Below are 15,461 nucleotides of genomic sequence, written 5' to 3'. Positions count from 1 at the left end.
ACAATCTGCAAGGATGACCCTCTTATCTATAAATCTGTTTAAATATATATATATATATATATTTCTGCCAGAACTGAGGAGAAAGTGACTGGAGGTGATGGGCACCTCAGCCTAGCTCTTTAACTCTCTAAGTAGCTGAGGTACTGCCTTATCTGGGTTGGGCCAGCTGTTTTTACAAACACTGTACCTTCCCTTCCAGGAGACACAGCACAACCAAAACACTGCTTGGTCAGTGATCTCTGCCCTTGAGTGGTGTTTAGCATACAGGCCTGACTTCAGGAAAAGAAATCAGCATAGGTACCAATACCAGCTCATGTCAGAATGAGGACTCCAAGTAAGTCTGAAGGGAGTGTCTCCTAGGACGGATGTCTTAGAGTCCCTGCAGGGTCTTCCTTGTCCAGAACCACAGACAATCCATCAGTCAGTGGTATTTATTGAGCACATACTGTGTGCAGAACACTATGCTAAGTGCTTGGGAGAGGACAATAAAACAGAGTTGGTAGCCATGATCCCTGCCCGCTGGGAGCTGACAGTCCATGTAAAATAAATTACAGGTAGGGGAAAAAGTAGAGTCTAAGGACAGGTTCATAAATGCTGTAGGGATTGGGGTGAGTTTCAAAGTGCTCAAAGGTACACAGCCAAGTGCGAAGGTGACGCAGAGGGAAGGGCAAGGAAAGAAAATGAGGGCTTAGTCAGGGAAGGCCTCTGGAAGGGAATGTGATTTTTGGAGGGTATGTGGACCCCTCATACCAGCCCCCCTTGTCTGTGTGTTACTGAAAAATCAACCTGCATCTTACACTCTCAGTCCCAAGTTCTAGCTAGCAGTCGGGATGATGATTTTTTGCCGTTTGGGAGAAATCCAGGTTTTCTTAGGGTGAATTTGGCACCAGAGAGAAAAGTGTCTAATTAAAAGGAAAAGGTATCGAGGAGCTCCATTTCACCACCAAACAGGTAAAACCGGTCAAGTGGTAACACAAGAGTCCCTGCATCGTCCTATCAATCGGTCCAGCCCAGCCCTGCCCAGCCCTGCCCAGCCCAAGAAAGTCCCACTTGAGAAAATGAGGGCACAATTCAGACTCCCAGGCTACTCCCTCAGTCCCTTAGGCAATGGGAGAGAAAAAGATAGAAGGGGGAAAGAGAAAGAGCATGTTTTTACTCCATTTGATTCCAGTGATTCATATGCCAAGGATGCAGTAAAAATAGTCTGTATTCACAAACTCTTCCTTGTCTGGCCTTGTCTTGTCTTAGGCTGTTGAGTCGTTTCCAAGCCATAGAAATTCCATGGACACTCTCCCAGAACAGCCTACCTCCAAATGTAATCGTTCTTTTAGTGTATCATAGAACTTTCTTAGTAAAAATGCTTAAGTGGGTTACCGTTGCCTTCTTCCGTGTAGTAAACTTGACTATCCACCCTCAACTTTTTCCCATGCCTATGCTGCCCAGCACAGGTGAGTTTTGACTTGTAGCAGATTGCCTTCCTCTCACTAGCCACTGCCCAAGCTAGGAATGGAATGGGAACGCCTCTGCTTGACTCTCCCTCCCTTAGCGGAGACCGGTAGAGTACTGGAAACTCTCCTGGTGCAATCCTGAGAGGGGGTGGCCTGTCCTGGCCTACCTCAAATGGATTCTTGAGCCCTTTGGATTGGGGCTCAAGAATCGGATTGGAAGATTTGGATGAAAGTGGAAAAAAAAAACCCTAGGAAGGAAAAATCACAACTTGGGTGAGTCAACTTGTCTGTGCTTCAGTTTCCTCATCTGTAGAATAAGGATTAAATTCCTGTTCTCCCTCCCCCTTAGATCTCTGCATGCAATAGGGACTCTGACTAATCTGATCTTCTTGGATCTATTTGGCACATATTAAGGATTTAACAAACACCATCATTAATATAATTATCTTTCTTATAGTATTTGTTGTGCTTATTATGTGCCTGGCACTGTACTAAGTGCTGGGGTAGACACAAGCTGATCAAATTGGAGACAGTCCATGTCCCACAGTGGGGCTCACACTCTTAATTGCCATTTTGCAGATGAGGTAAATGAGGTCCAGAGAAGTGAAGTGACTTGATTCAGGTCACACAGCAGATAGATGGTAGAACTGGAATTAGAGCCCAGATCCTTCTGACACGTAGGCCTGTGCTCTATCCATTAAGCCATGCTGCTTCTCTTGGTTCTTATCTCTTATCCTGGCCTTTTGAAAAGGGAAAAAAATCTGTAGGCTAAAGAGTGGTTTACAAGCTCCTCTCAATGCAACAGTGCAAACTCCATCTCCAAACAAGCAGAGTATTCTCACAGCAGGATACTGACCAGCTGCTTTTCATCTTATAAGAGGTCACAGTAAGAGACAGTGGGCTTCGGTATAGCAAGACAGATCAGTTAAGACACCCAGAAACATGCCTTGGCCTTCAGGATAATGAGGAACTGGGACAGACACCTAAAGCAAATGGTGGAACCCAGACATCATTCAATCCATCAGTGGCATTTCATTCATTCATTCAATAGTAATTATTGAGCGCTTACTACATGCAGAGCACTGTACAAAGCACTTGGAATGTATAATTCAGCAACAGATAATTATTGAGCACTTATTGTGTGCAGAGCATTGTACTTGGGAGAGCACAATATAACAGAGTTGGTAGACACATTCCCATCCCCAGAGCTCTTTTAGAGTAATAATGAATATTTCTCTTGGATGGCTTCGGGCCGATCAACCTAAGCAGGGACTGGTCTCGATCCTTCTGCCCATAGTCTGTGAATCAGTGATGCAACACACTTCACCTAGTGTCTCTAGGCCTTCAGTAAGGTCTAAGTGAATGCAAACTGAAAGAAAAATTCTGTAATCTTGAGGTCTTGAGCAATATGGTTCCAATTAGCTCTCGACTTCTTGTTTAGTTGATTTTGAACAGGGCCCAGATTATTGCTAGTGGTATTAATTCCAAAGTAGCAGAGACCTGAAAAATTCATGGGGTTTTAAAATAGATGGTCTGGCTTTCTCTTCCTTTTTCATCCCCGTACCACTTCTCTTTTTCTTTCACATTTCTTTCCTTAAAGTTCTCCTCTGAATTCTCTGTTATATCGTACTCTCCCAAACACTTAGTCTAGTGCTCTGCACACAGAAAGCACTCAATAAATATGATTTATTGATTGAATTGTCTACTTATAACTCCTGTTTCCTCAGGGTCTGTTACTTGACCAACCTTATCTATTTCACATGCAGAGGGCCATACCCTCTTCTCCATTTATATTCAGTGAATACACACACACACACAGAGTCTCATATGCTGTATGTAAAGACAAACACTAAGTGACCACTTAATCGCATACATGAACATACATATATGCATAAATCTAGGATGTGATCAAAGTCTTATTAAGGGCTTATCTACTCCAAGAGGCCTTCCCAGGCTAAGCCCCTCCTTTCCTTTTCTCCCATTCCCTTCTGCATTGCCCTGACTTGTTCCTTGTGTTCTTTCCCCCTTCCAGCCCCACAGCACTTACGTACATATCTGTAATTTATTTATTTGTTGTGATATCTGTCTTCCCCCCTCTAGACTGTAAGTTGTGGGCAGGGAATGTGTCAGTTTATTGCTGTATTGTACTCTCCCAAGTGCTTAGTACAGTGCTCTTCACACAGAAAGTGCTCAATGAATATGATTGAATGAATCTCAGAATATTATTGGCCAAACTAGTCCTGACTTTTCTACCAGCATCCCAATATATCAATTTCATCCAGCAACACTGCTTTTCTCTGCAGCTTTACACTTCCTTCCTTCTGTAGACTAGAGCAGATCTCACTAATGTCCTACTACATCCCAGCCTGCAAATTCACTCCTCTAGTATCAGTTTGTTCAATGTGCCTCAATCTCATCTATAACAATAATAATAATAATGGTATTTGTTAAGTGCTTACTATGTGCCAGACACTGTTCTAAGCTTTGGGGTAAATACAAGTAGTCAGTTTGCCCCACATGGGGCTCACACAGTCTTAATCCCCATTTTACAGATGAGGTAACTGAGGCACAGAGAAGTAAAGTCACCAGCCCAAGGTGACACAGCAGATAAGTGGCAGAGCCAGGATTAAAACCCTTGATCTTCTGATTCCCAGGCCCATGCTCTATCCACTATGCCATGCTGTTTCAACCCCTTTCCCATGTCCTCCTCCTGTCCCGGAACTCCCGCCACCTCCATATAAGCCAAACCACCGCTCTTCTCACATTCAAAGCCTTACTGAGGTCGTATCTCCTCCAAGAGGCCTTCTCTGACAGCCTTCTTTTTCCCAGATCTCTCTCCCTTCTTTGACATCTATACACTTGGATCTGGGACGTTGGGGCATTTGATATTTGTCCCATAGCACTTATAGACAAATCTATAAATTATATTTTAAAGATTATTTCTTCATATTAGTCCCCTTCTAAAGGTCGCACCTGGAGAGTGTCCAGTACTCTACCAGTCTCGGCTATGGAGGGAGAGTCAAGCAGAGGCATACCCATTCCATTCCTAGCTTGGGCAATGTCTAGCGAGTGGAAGGCAATCCGCTGGGCAGCAACATCATGGGAGAGAGTTGAGGGCAGAGACTCAAGTTTACTGCACAAAAAGTGGTAATGGTAAACCACTTTTGTATTTTTACAAAGAAAACTCTGGGGATATACTACCAGAATGATTGCAGATGGAGAGCGGGGCATTTTGGGAGAGATGCATCCTTGGTGTCGGTGTGGGTTGGAAATGACTTGATGCCATAAGACAAGACAAATTTATATTAGTGTCTGCCTCTCCCTCTAAACTGTAAGTTTGTTATGGGCAGGGAATGTGTATGCCAACCAACTCTCCCAAGTACTCATTACAATGCTCTGCACACAGTAAGCACTCAATAAGTACCATCGATGATGATGAAACAGAGGTGAGAGATGTCTGAAATGGAGTCAGAGGAACACTACCAGTTCACAGGTGAAATGGTGGGTTGGGGGCAAAATCTTGAGGCTCCATTGTGAAACTCAGAGATTTGGAGCTGTGCGGCAATTTTCTCCCCACAGGCTCAGATGAAAAGTCACAAATGCATTTCAGGAACAGATGCTCCAGCTTTTATTCCATTAGATTCAATCCACCTTCTTAGAAGGAATTTATGTATTATTTCCTACACTTTGGATCCAATTTTCCCTCTGTATTCAGGAGAGCACTAACAATGTACCATCTGGCATTTAGATGCTGAAAAAAATCTTCTCTCATCCTCATCCCAGACTTTCCTGTTTATTTCTCCCTCCTCTTCCCTCTACCCCCCTTTCTGGGGAGGTACAACCAATCCATCAAGGTTATTTACTGAACACTGACTGTGTGCAGAAAGCTCCATCCACTCTCCTAAGAGCTTAGGAGAGTACAAGACAGAGTTGGTAGGCAGGATCCCTGCCCACAAGGAGTTTACAATCTAGAGGGGAGACTGACATTAAAATAAATTACAGGTAGGAGAAATGGAAGAGTGTAGGGATATACACCTAAGTCCTGGGAATGGGATGAACATCAAGTGCTTAAAGGATACAGATACAAATGTTTAGGCAATGCAGAAGGAAGGACCAAAAGGAAGGGCAAATAGGGGAAATAAAGGTTTAGTCAGGGAAGGCCCTAAGTCATTACTATCACAGCTCACAGGCTAGCCACATGTGTTAGCATTTTTGTGTGGGGATAGTGGGTTAGGAGCCAGAGTTGCCTGGCCTGGGTTTGCCAAGAATGGCACCAGTCCCGTTCTTGGCAGCTTGGCATAGTAGATAGAACATGGACCTGGGAGTCCAAAGGTCATGGGTTCTAATCCTGGCTCCACCACTTGTCTGCTGTGTGACCTTGGGTAAGTCACTTCTCTGTGCCTCAGTTATCTTATCTGTAAAATGGGGATTGAAACTGTGAGCCCCATAAAGGACAGGGACTATGTCCAACTCAATTTGCTTGATTTCTCCCCAGTGCTTAGTATAGTGCCTGGCACATAGAAAGCACTTAACAAATATTCATTCAATAGTATTTATTGAGCGCTTACTATGTGCAGAGCACTGTACTAATCGCTTGGAATCTACAAATCAGCAACAGAGACAGTCCCTGCTCTTTGACAGGCTTACAGTCTAATAGACTAATAATATTATTATTATTATTATAGCTAGTTCCCATTCACCAGCCTAGTAGGACACCTAGGAGTGGAAATGAATTGGAAAACCAGTGGGAAGAGCAAGGGATGAATGATGAGGGTGGGCAGTGCTAGTGGATGTGAGAGGGCTGAGAGGTAGATGTCGAGGTTTGTTGGGAGTGTTGTGGGTATGGAGGATAGTTGGGCTCCAGATGAATGGGAAAGGTGAGTGTACGGGGGAGAGGAATGATAATGATATTTGTTAAGCACTTACTATGTGCCAAGGACTGTTCTAAGAGCTGGGATAGATACAAAGTTATCAGGTTGTCCCACATGGGGCTCACAGTCTTAATCCCCATTTTACAGATGAAGGAACTGAGGCACAAGTAGTTAAGTGACTTGCCCAAAGTCGCACAATTGACAAGTGGCAGAGCCAGGATTAGAACCCACGACCTGTGACTCCCAAGCCCATTCTCTTTCCACTGAGCCATGTTGCTTCCCCTAGGGTGTGGTGTGTTGAGGGCATCTCCCGAACCACAAAGCCTGTGAGTTGTCACTGCGCAATCTCTCTCTGCCCTAGTTGGTTGTGGGCAGGGAATGAATCTGTTTATTGCTATACTGTACTCTTCTAAGTGCTTAGTAGAGGGCTTTGCACACAGTAAGTGCTAATTAAATACTACTGAATGAATGAATGAGTGACAGTTCCAGCGACCTGCTCCAGCTAGGCTATAGTTAGGGTCTCCATTTGCTTTGCATGTGCTTTGAATTTTCAGAGCCAGTGATTTTTTGTGACAGAGGGGTTCGTCTCCTTCTGAATCTGTTGGCTTCTCTTTACCTTTGGTTGTTCTCCAATGCGCTCCACCCACCCACACCCTCACAATCCCATAGCATCAGCAACTCAGGGGGATTTTGAAAATGGCCCTTCATACAGAACTTTTCTGGATGGAACAAAACTCTGCTGGCTTCTTGATCCTGGAGCTTTCTCCCTTAGGACACGTGGATTGACATTTAGTGTTTGGCCTGATGCTTGCCGACACAGGATCAAAATTTGATGCATTTCACGTGCTGGTTGAATCCCTGAGGGATGGAGTAGATACCATCCCTCTGCCAGAACTAGGCACAGAGAACAAGGCTGGGCAAGTTCATTAATGAGGATACTCAATTTACAAGTCAGAACAGATGGTTCCCAGGAAATTGGACCAAAACTAGAAGAGAGCTTAGTCCCAGGAAATCATTCTAAGGAAAGGACTGTTTTTGGTTTTTTATAGTATATGTTAAGTGCTTACTATGTGAGAGGTGCTGTTATAAGTGCTAGGGTAGATACAAGCTAATTCATGTTGAATGCAATTCTTGTCCCATATGGGGACCACAGTCTTACATTTTACAGATGAGGTAACTGAGGCACAGAGAAGTGAAGTGACTTGCCCAAGGTCACACAGCTGACAAGTGGTGGAGTCAGGATTAGAATCCAGATCCTTTTGACTACCAGGCCCGTGCCCTATCCACTAGGCTGCTCTATCCACTAGGCCATGCTGCTTCTTTTGAAAGCTCCATATGGCTTCACCCAGAAATGTAAGATTTTATAGAGCATTTGGCTCATGAGACATAGGAACGGTTTTCATGGAAAAGGTGGAATTAATCTGGTTTCTCCGGGTCTTTTCCAAACCAGCTGCACAGTTAAGTAAACAGGTTGCACTTTAAAAATTCTAAACGTGCCAAAAAAAGCCCAGCTGAAAATGCCATTAAAAAAAATCTTTCCGAAAGAAAAGACAGATAAGCTTAGCATGAGAGTATTTGTTGATTTAAGTACCCTACACATCTACTCATCCTTCCACATTCCTGCAAGTACCAGTTGTCTCTTTGTTCTCCTTCCCACTCCCATTCTTTGTAAATCATTTCAATGTCCCTTTCCCATTTTAGTAATTTAACTCCTTGAGATCAGAGATCATTCTTTTTCTTGTATTGTAGTCTCCCTCCTGCTTGGTACAGTGCTCTTCCCACTCTAAATGCCAGGTGAATTCTGTTGATGGTTTGAAAACTATTCTTTAGATCGTATCTCTTACTCTAAAGAAGAAACAGAAAAGTACAGTCAATATGCTTACAGATATGTGTTAAGTCTTTCAGTTCCCCAAGGTCCTGATTTATTTGCATGACTATCTGCTATGGTTTTGGCCTTCCTTCTGTTCCCACTATTTGTAAATATTTTTTGTCCATCTGTCGGCCTCCCCCCTTATGTTGTAAACTCCTTAAGGGCAGAGGAAATTCTACCAAGTGATTAATAGATAGGTGCCCAATAAATATCACTGATTGTTTGGGCACTGCCTGCCAGTCTGCTATAGCAACTTTTTGTGGCTCAATCAATAATATATATTGAAGCATTTATTTTGCATTCAGCACTGTACTAAGTACTTGGAGAATGCAAGAGAATCATTAGACACAATCTCTGTTTCAGAGGGGCTTACAGTCTACTGGGATATAAAGACATTAAAGTAAACTGCAGGTAGAGGGAAGCAACAAAGTTTAAGAAAATGTGCATAAGACTACCAAGGAGATTGGTGAGAACCGAGAAAAAGGTGACATGGAAGTGCTGAAGCAGGGAAATAAGATAGGGATATGAGAGAATAATTAGGGAAGGCCTCCTAGAGTAGATGTGATTTTAAAAGGGCTTTGAAGATTTGAAGATAGGGAGAATACAGGTCTGACAAATATGAAAGAGGCAGGAGAGAGGTGTGAGCAAGAGGTCAATGGCAAGAGAGATGAGAGGCAGGGAGTAGGTTGATCTGAGAGGAGCAAAGCATGTGAGTTGCATCACTGTGGGAGAAGAGTAAGAGCTGATTGAATGCATTAAAGACTATGGCAGGAGCTCTGCTTGATGTGGAGAGGGATGGGCAAACTTCGAAAGATTTTTGTGAGGATGCTCACAAAAGGACATTTTAGAAAAATGATCTAGGTAGAAGAGTGAAATATGAAGTGGAAAGAGGAGACGCTGGAGGTAAGGAGATCAAATAAGCTGATGCAGTAGTCTAGTTGGGATATGACAAGAGGAAGGGAAGGATTCTAGAGATGCTGTAAAGAGAGGTCAGATAGGATTTGCTGACTGACTGAACATACGGGTTGAAGGAGAGAAGATAGGGACCATGCCAAAGTGGCGAGTTTGAGAAGGTGGAACTAAGGTGAATGATGGAGGTGGTGGTTACCAAAGCAATATCTGGAAGTTGGAGGTAAAGGGTGGTATGGGTAAATTTGGAGGCTTTGGCAGTAAATGAAACAGGGGCAGTGACCAGATGAGAAAGCAGCATGGCCTAGTGGAAAGAACATGGACCTGGGAGTCAGAGAACCTGGGTTCTAAACCCTGCTCTGTCACTTGCCTGCTGTGTGACCTTGGGCAAGTCATTTAACTTTTCTGTCGCTTTACTTTCCTCATCCGTAAAATAGGGATTCAATACTTCTTTTCCTCCTTTTTAGATTGTGAGACCCCCTGTGGGACAGGGACAGAGTCCAATCTGATTAATTTGTGTCTACGTACTTAGAACAGTGCTCAACACACAGCAAACACTTAACGAATGCCATGATAATAATAATAAAGGCTAGAGGAAGGCTAAAATATATGTGTACCTAATTTTACTGGCAAGGAGCACAACTTGGGAATTGTTCTTGTACTCCTGATAGCTCCTAAGGGAAGTGCAGTGCTGGTTTCTGATGGTTGCCCTGAAGAAGGGAAAGTTCACTGTCCCTACCCATTCCGGAGGACAGGTGACATCCCCGTGTGTAATGTTATGACAGCTCGTACCCTATCTCCCTCACGAAGCCCTCCTTTCCCCTTCTCCCACTCCCTTCTGCATCATCCTGACTTGCTCCCTTTATTCATCCCTCCTCCAGCCCTTCAACACTTATGTATATATCTGTAAGTTATTTATTTATATATTTATATTAAAGTCTGTTTTCCCCTCTAGATTGTAAACTCATTGCGGGCAGGGAATGTGTCTTTATTGTTATCGTTATAGTTTTCATTCAATAGTATTTACTGAGCGCTTACTGTGTGCAGAGTACTGTACTAAGCGCTTGGAATGTACAATCCGGCAACAGATAGAGACAATCCCTGCCCATTGACGGGCTTACAGTCTATTCAATCTTATATTATACTCTTCCAAGCACTTAGAAAGGTGTATGCACACAGTAAGCGTTCAATAAATGTGATTGAATGAATGAATGAATGAGACTCATTACCTTGAAACATAAGGGACCAGCAGGTTGAATTAGCTGAGGCTTTCATTAATTAATCAATCAATCAATTGTTCTTATTGACACTAGGACACTAAAGACACTAGGACACCCAGTTGTTAGGGAACAGCAATTGCTTTGGTCATCCATTATTTTGAGAAAAGGAATGTTGGAGACTATTTTATAGACTACATTTGATTTCCTGCATGGTTTTTCTCTTGCAAGAAACTCAGTCTACAGGGGAAAAGTGGAGCTGCTTGCTGTTGTTTGAGTTATTCCCTTAAAGCATGGAAGGGGAAGAATGGGCAGGGTCCACAAATGTAGCAATGGGCTGGCCACCAGGGCCCTTTGGTTTTGATCCTTTCTTTGCCCTTGGCTCCTGGAGTGACCTGAGCAAAGTATTTCACATCTCTTTGCCTCTGTAATTTGGGGTGGAGGGGCTGGGGATGAATAAACTAATTAAGGATAACAAAATAGCATATAAACATGGTGTATTATGGTCTTTACTGAACTAACCAGGCACCCACATCTGCTCTTGGGCCTGGTGATTAGGCATCCTTTAATTCCCCATGTCACCTGTGTTGTACATGACCTGACCCTTTTAGCAGCCAGTACTGATGACAGTCAAAACTCGCAGCATCCCCTGGACCACTCATCACCATGGCAACTACCATTTGGCCCAGAACACAGCCAGGCAGAGTCTCAGCATGACAGAATTTACAGTCATTCCAGAGTCTCAAAATTTCCTCTGACCTACCCCACTGGGTTCTTCCAATCATCTACTACTCATTAGCAGGATGAATGAATAGAAATTTCTTCATTTTGTCTATGTAGTCTTATTTGGATGGTAAATATCATAAGGGCAGGAACAGTGACCCATTTTGATTTTGTTTCACACTGTATAATGCCTAGGGATAGTCCTGGGATTAAATAGCAGCTTAATAAAAGCTCCTCTGATTCTGAAAGTGTATGTTGAAAGTGATTCAGTCTTTCTCATTCTGTGACTGAATTTACTTCATCTTCGGCATCAAACTTGCCATTCCAGAAAAACTTAGTGGTCAGAGAGTCATAATGCATTTCAATACCTGAATACAGCCCACAACTCACTTCGCCTAGAAAACCTCCACTGGTTACCTATCTACCTCCACATCAAACATGAAAGCTCCTTACCCATTTTAAGGGACTCAATCAGCTTGCTCCCTCCTGTCTTACCTCACTATCTACTATAACCCAGTCTGCACACTTTGCTCCTTTAATGCCAACTGTGGTCTCATCAGTCCCACTGCCGATCCCTTGTCCACATCCTCCCTCTGGTCTGGATCTCCCTCTCCCTTCATATTCAACAGTGCCCCATGCCCCACACTCAAAAGCCCTCCTAAAATCACATCTCCTCCAAGAGGCCTTCCCTGACTAAGCCCTCATTTCCCTTAACCACCCTCTCCTCTGCGCTACCTGTGCACTTGGCAATATAGCCCTTAATCACTTTAATACTCTCCCAAGCCCCATAGCACTTATGTACATATTCTTTTACTCTATCTGCGATTAAGTTTAGTGTCCATCTCTCCCTTGAGACTGCAAGCTACTTGTGGACAGGGAGCATGTCTACCAACTCTCTTGTATTGTACTTTTGCAAGTGCTTAGTACAGTGCTCTGCACACGGTAAGTATTCAATAAATACCAATGATTGATTAATAGTCATTTATTTTCGCAATCGCTGGCTGGGGTGGCCATACTCCATGGTTTTGGTGTTCCAAGTCCAAGACTGCAGGTAAATTGGAGAGGAATAGAGTGGGATGGGAGATAGATAAAGCTCAAACAGAAACTCCTCACCATTGGCTTTAAAGCAATCACCTTGCCCCCTTCTACCTTACCTGTTTACTCTGCTACCACAACCCAGCCGGCACACTTCTCTCCTCTAATGTTAACCTTCTCACTGTGCCTCGATCTCATCTATCTCACTGCCAACCTCTCCTGCGAGTCCTGCCCCTGGTCTGGAACACCCTCCCTCCTCATATCCTACAGACAATTGCTCTCCCCCAACTTCAAAGCCTTATTTAAAGGCACTTATCCTCCAAGAGCCCTTCCCTGACTAAATCCTTGCTTCCTCTTCTCCCACTCCCTTCTGCATCACCCTAACTTGCTCCCTTTACTTATCCGCCCCCCAGTCTCACAACACTCATGTACATAACTGTATTTTATTTGCTTATATTAATGTCTTCCCCCTAGACTGTAAATTTGTTGTGGGCAGGGAATGTGTCTGTTTATTCTTTTATTGTACTCTCCCAAGTGCTTAGTACAGGACTCTTCACACAAATAAGCACTCAGTAAATATGATTGACTGATTGCCAATTACTCCCCTCTCCTTCAAAGCTTTATTGAAAGCCTTCAAAACCATCTTCTCCAAGAGGCCTTCCCTGACTCAATCCTCCTTTCCTCTTCTCCAACTTCCATCTGCGTAGCCCTGACTTTCTCTCTCTATTCATCTCCCTCTCCCAGCCCTGTACATACGTACATACCTGTAATTTATTTGTATTGATATCTGTTTCCCCCTCTGGACTGTGGGCTCATTATGGGTGTGAAGAGTACTGTACTAAGCACTTGGTATAGTACAATAAAATGGAGTTGGTAAACACATTCCCTGCCCACAAGTCTAGTCTAGGGGGGAGACAGACATTAAAATAAATCGATAAAATTTACAGAACAAGGATCATCTTTAAATGATCCCATTAGATGTTTTAACTGGAAACAGTATTTATCCCAAAGCATATTTATTAAACTTTATTAAACTGCCCCTGGTTAAGAAGAATATCATATATGAGCCTCTAGAAAACCCACATTAAGTAATTGTTGATATTTTCTTTTATCTCAGTTTTGGGGTTTAGACAGCAGGCAAATATCTTCCAGTCATCACGCCTTCCTGAGATGAGAAATGGGTACAGATACATTTTCACTGAAGGTCATGAGGCATTCATTTCATAATTGTTAGCATGGAAAAAATGAATTCAGGTGTATAACAGCATATAAACTTGAGCATCATGCCTCATGACTGCACACACAAATGGTCACTGGTTTAAATTTGTTTCTATGTCACAATTGAAATAATTAACATCAACTAATGAAGCGGCAGGGAAGCAGCTCTTTAAATAGAAAGAGTTTTCTTACCGGGCAGGTGGAATTGAAAACCGGGCACTAACCCTGCATCACAGCCCCATTGAGGAATCAGTATCAATCAACCAATAAAACTTATGGAACACTTAATCTGTGCAGAGCATTATACTAATCTCTTGAGAGAGTACACTATAACAGAGTTGGTAGACAAGTCCCCTGTCCACATCAAGCTGAACAGTTCAGAGGGGAATATAGATGCTAATATAAATGTATAAATTACAGATATGTACATAAATGTTGTGGGGCTGAGGGTGGGGTGATTAAAGGATGCAAATTCAAGTGCAAAGGTGATGCAGAAGGAAGTGGGAGAAGAAGAAATGAAGGCTTGGTTGGGAAAGCCCTCTTGGAAGAGATGGGCCTTTAATAAGGCTTCAAAGGTGGGAAGAGTGAACCTCTCTTGGATATGCACTGTATATATTGGCCATTGAAGGCCCTCAGATCCAGGAAAAGAAGGAGCATATGAAGTCACATGTGCTACACTGGACAAGCAGCATAATGTAATGACATTACATGGGCCATTTGGCAGAAATGTGCCTAAGGACACCCATACCTAGATTCCCCACTTGCTCCAGAGCCACTGTATTCCCATCCCAGTCCCTCTGAACCTGGCACTGCTTCTCTGCCACAAAACCCAGAGCTAGGAACTGAAACAGAGGGAGACTGGAAATAAAAATCCTGGACATAAAGGTGTCCAGGGCTGTGTTCATATGGGAAAGGGAACAGACCAGCTGAAAAATAGACAGTCTGTATAAGATAACCACCCTAGTGCCAGGTGCCTTCTTTATTTTACTTATTGGGACTTGTCAAAGGCAGGAAGACTATCTAAAATCATCTGTCCCTAAGTGTGTGCACAGGTATGGCCTGTCCATGTATGTGAGCGTTTGCTGCAGAGGCCCATAGCCACTGAGAACTCACATTCACCCATTTTGACCCACTTTTGATCCGGCAATTGACCCATTTCACATCACCCACTACTTGGCCCAACTCCCTTCATTCACCACTTGACCCTCCAGTAATCCCAGCCAGAACCCCTAGTCCCATCAGAGTCAAAGGGGTAGAAGTCTGTAATAATAATAATTATAATAATAATTAAGGTATTTATTAAGTGCTTACTATGTGCCAAGCACTGTCCTAAGCACTGGGGTAGACACAACACAATCAGGTTGGATACAGACCCTGTCCCACATGGGGCCCATAGTTTCAATCGTGATTTTACAGATTTTAAAGATGACACAGACCTAAGCCACCTGAATCTCACCATCATTTCTTTAATGGAATTTGTTAAGTGCTTACTATGTGCCAGACAATCTATGAACCCTGGATCACTGCAAGGGCTAATAGTTTTATGCCTCTCCTCCACCAAAATCACAGTGCATATGTGCCTTTGTCTAGAGATAAGAATGTCTGTTTGACTGCAATTGAGCATTTGTAGCTGTCCTGTTGAGACCATATCTGAACCTGAAGTGTCTCTAAGACTATGTACCTCTGTGTGAATAACATGTGTCTCTATGAACATGAGCTTGTGAGTTTATGGGTGTTTGTGTGTGTGTGTGTGTGCGCGTATATGTGTGCTTCAAGAGCAACTTGAACAACTTGGCAATTTACCAACTTCATCTGAAGTATGAGATGGAAGGGAGCCAAGTCTTTTATGGGGACAACAAGCAGGATGAGAATTAGGTGTGCCAGGAAAGCAAGTTTAGGGGCATCAACTCTCCAGAAAGACTTGATTTGGGGGTCTTTTCAACCTTGCTCAGAAACTCTTAGCTTTAGTTAAAGAGACTGTAAGCTCGATGTGAGTGGGGATTGTCTCTCTATTGCTGAATTGTACTTTCCAAGCATTTAATCCAGTGCTCTGCACTCAGTAAGCACTCAATAAATATGAATGGATGAATGGATGGATGAATGAATGAATTGATGAATGAATGAATGAATCGGATAAAAAACAAAGTTGTACATCCCAGCCCCCAAATCT

The 15,461-nt window shown here is 43.2% G+C and overlaps 1 non-coding gene across 1 annotated transcript; it reads right to left on the bottom strand.

Moving 5' to 3' along the window:
• Positions 1 to 1,458: 1,458 nt before the first annotated feature.
• Positions 1,459 to 1,596, bottom strand: LOC114809646. Its single transcript, XR_003757422.1, has one exon. It is a non-coding gene; the product is annotated as a small nucleolar RNA SNORA7 (small nucleolar RNA).
• Between the last annotated feature and the right edge of the window lie 13,865 nt (positions 1,597 to 15,461).

Source organism: Ornithorhynchus anatinus, chromosome 2, assembly GCF_004115215.2.
Source record: "Ornithorhynchus anatinus isolate Pmale09 chromosome 2, mOrnAna1.pri.v4, whole genome shotgun sequence".
NCBI classification, from domain to species: Eukaryota; Metazoa; Chordata; class Mammalia; order Monotremata; family Ornithorhynchidae; genus Ornithorhynchus; species Ornithorhynchus anatinus.
This window is presented reverse-complemented; position numbering and strand designations above follow the sequence as displayed.